Here is a 3,715-nt window from a genome sequence, read left to right as displayed (position 1 = left end):
TTTGCATTGCCACCAGCAATGAACGGATGAGGGTTCCAATTTCTCCACAGCCTCTCTAACATTTGTTATTTTCCGTTTTTTAAATCATAGCTATCCTAGTGGGAGTGAAATGGTATTTCATGGTGGTTTTGGTTTTCATCTCCCTGAGCTGTGAGGTCTCCTTAAGCTTAGGCCTGGAAAGGGCCTACCATCACTTCAGCTGTGTTCTACTGGCTAAAGCGCTTAGATGGGCCAGCCCAGATGCAGGGTGGGAGGGAGATTTACAGAGGCAGGACAATTTGATGGGTGGTTTTGACCTAAGGACACTGAGGCACAGAGAGATGGAGTCACCAGAGCTCACCCAGGTAGTAAGTGACGGAGTCGAGATTCAAACTTGGGTCAGCCTAACTTCAAACCCGTGCTCCACTGCCATCACACTGTGCATAGTTGAAGACAAACACAACAGAGGGCAGAGGCCTGCAAACCAGGGTCAAGAAAGCAAAGGTCACCCTGAACCAAAGCTTGCAAACAATGCTGGGTCAACTTTTAAAGTAGATGTTAGTTATGCTCCTAGAAGACTAAGAAAGAGGCCTTCTGCTTGGGACAGGATGTGTCATTTTACAGATGAGAAAATAGAGTTGCTAAACTCTTATTTGGCTTCTCTTATATCTAGGATCATGGCCTTCAAACCATAAAGGGCAGACAAACACCAATCAGAGAAAGCTGTGATATGCATTAGACTGTGAGTTGGGAGAACGATCTCACCAGCTACTCCAACACAGGCAAACCGTATTCATCCTTATGAGACCCAGGGGCCACATCTTAGATGGGGTCTGCAAGGACTGTAGGGTCCAGGGCTCTCTCATGTCCTGCTTCTCCCTCTAATCTCTCTTTAGTCTGGCTGTTTCTGTTCCTTGTCCGTAAGGGCACCCTCCACCAGGGCTGGCCAGGCCTTCCCAGTCCTGACTGGCATTCCTGGACAGCATCAGATTGGCCTCACTGGCCTTTGGTGTCCACTTCAGTCCAGTTGGTTATGGGGTCACTTGGCACAAATGTGGGTGCTGGGCTCACCCCTGTGATTTGGGGAGCGTTCTCAGAGAAAATGAGGCATCATGAGTTGACCAGATACTCCAAAAGGTGACTATTACAGAAAACTAGGAAAATACATAAAAGGACCAAATAATGATCCATAATCCCACAAACAGATGTATATTATTAGCCAGGACCCCAGCACAAGATGGCTGGCACCCACAGATTAGCCAATTTGAGGAGAGATTAATAAAGGGTCAGTGACACAGGTGTGGGCAGAGCACAGGGAAGCCCAAGAAGACAGGCAGAACCTGGAGCTAGTGAGAGCCAGATACCATCCCTCCTAGGCTGGCAGAGGGGACAGAGGGGCAGTCACAGAAGCCGGAAGGAAGGAGTGTCATGGGAAAGGGCTTCACTGGGGGCTGAGAGCTTCCCTGGTGGGAATAGCCCCGCTGGGGCAACCCCCGACGGAGGGGTTGTGTGCCCCATATCACACTCCAGTGGCGGTCTATGGAAGCCAGAGGTCAAGAAGGCCATTCATGCAGCCCCCACAGACCAGCCTCCCAGCACAGAGCAGATGGGGGAGGGAAGAGTGTGTATCTGCAGGGCAAATGAAGATATCCAGCACCTCAGTAACCTCCAACAGATTTTCAGTTTACAAAAAAACAGAACTGATTTCGGACTCAGACAGAGGTTCACAGCCGATCTTTCCACTAAGCATGTTATTGTGAACATTTTTCATGCCTACGGCAACGTTATTCTAAATGACTGATTAACATTCCATTATATAGCTGTGACAATGAACTGCTCTCCTCTTAACATTCAGTATTTTCAATTTTTCACCCTGACATTTCTAGGTCTGGTAATGAGTTCATTGTAGAACCCCATTCCTTCGTTTCTTATAGCAGTTGCCACTTTGCATTGTAACTGTTTGCTATCTGTGGGTCCCCTCCTAGATTGTGACTTCATTGAACTCCTTCAGCTCTGTTGCCCCAGCTCCTGGTACACTGCCTGGCACAGAGTGTTGCTGCTAGTGTTGTTAGCTGCTGTCAAGTTGGCCCTGACATGGCAACCCCATGCATAACGGAACCGAACACTGCCTGGTCCTGCATCATCCCCATGGTTGGTTGTGGATTGGACCATTGTGAAAACCTGTATGGCACACAGCAGGCGCTCTGTAAATACTGAATAAAATAAATGAAAGAGAAGACAGCAAAGTGAAGGCTAATGTCCTGATCCCTCTTTGAAGAGTGTTGGGGTGCCGGTGAATGTGCCACCACCAGCTCTGCGGAGGAGGGCGTGAGCTTTGAGAGTGGACAGACTTGAGTTTGACTCTGAGCTCCCGTACTTCACAGGTTTTAAGAGCACATTACTTAATAGCTCAGTTTCCTCTTTCTAAAGCGGGGATGCTAGTACTTGCTTTATAGGATTTTACCTAGAGTATTTCTAATCTTCACAGCCCACTAAGTATTATTCTCTCTCTATTTTCAGTACTCGTTATTACTCTAGAGTTTGTTAGGCAATTGCATGTCGTCTTTATTAGTTGCTGTCAAGTCACCTCTGTTTCGTGCCGACCCCACGCACAAGAGAACAAAACGTTGTCCGGTCCTGCACCGCCTTCGTGATTGTATGCTTGAGTCCATTGTGCGGCCACAGTGTATTTTGAATACCTTCCCACCTCGGGGGCTCATCTTGCATCTCTATATTGGACAATATTCTGTTGCGATACAGAGGGTTTTTCCTTTCTGGGCCTAGCCTTTTTTTTATTTTTTTATTTTATTGTGTTTCAGGTGAAAGTTTACGTAGCAAATAAGGTTCCCATTTAACAATTTTTATAGAATTTGTTCCATAACATCGATTATATTCTTCACAATATGTCAATATTCTCATTATTTCCATTCTATTTGTTCTGTTTCCATTAATCTAGCTTCCCTGCCCCTCCTTTTTTTTAGGGTAAATGTCACTGTTTGGTGTCAGGAGCACAGTATTCACGGGTGATATTGTTTATTTTATAAGCCAATCTCTAAGAGCTTGGCTGCTAACCAAAAAAGGTCAGCAGTTCGAATCTACCAGCTGCTCCTTGGAAACCCTATGGGGCAGTTCTACTCTGTCCTATAGGATCGCTATGAGTTGGAATTGAATTGATGGCAATGAGTTTTTTGGGTTTTGTTTGTTTGTTTTGGTTTTATTACTTGGATGAAAAGTGACGGTCAGAAGTGGCTTCAGTTCTAAGTTCAAAGATTATCTTAGGGCGATACTCTTGGGGGTTCCTCTAGTTTCTATTGGTTCAGTAAGTGTAGCCTTTTTAGGGGATTTGAGTTTTGTTCTACATTTTTCTCCCTTTCTATCCGGGACCTTCTAGTGTGTCCCTGGTCAGAACGGCCAGTGGTGGTAGCCAGGCACCATGTAGTTCTTCTGGTCTCAGGCTAGAGGAGGCTGTGGTTCATGTGAACTATCAGTCCTGTGGACTAGTTGCTTCACTGAGTCTTTAGTTTCCTTCATTCTCTTGTTTCAGACGAGTGGAGACCAATGGTTGTATCTTAGATGACCACTTGAAAGCTTTTAAGACCCCAGACTCTACTCACCAAACCAAGATGTAGAACATTATCTTTATGAACTATGTTATGCCAGTTGACCAAGTTGCTCCACAAGGCTATGGGCCCAAGCCTCCAAACCCAGTAAATCAATCCCTCCAGGTGTTTGGTTT

This window comes from Trichechus manatus, unplaced genomic scaffold (genome assembly GCF_000243295.1).
Source record: "Trichechus manatus latirostris isolate Lorelei unplaced genomic scaffold, TriManLat1.0 scaffold00020, whole genome shotgun sequence".
In the NCBI taxonomy this organism is placed as follows: domain Eukaryota; kingdom Metazoa; phylum Chordata; class Mammalia; order Sirenia; family Trichechidae; genus Trichechus; species Trichechus manatus.
The sequence above is the reverse complement of the archived record's forward strand: the minus strand, read 5'-3'. Positions refer to the sequence as shown.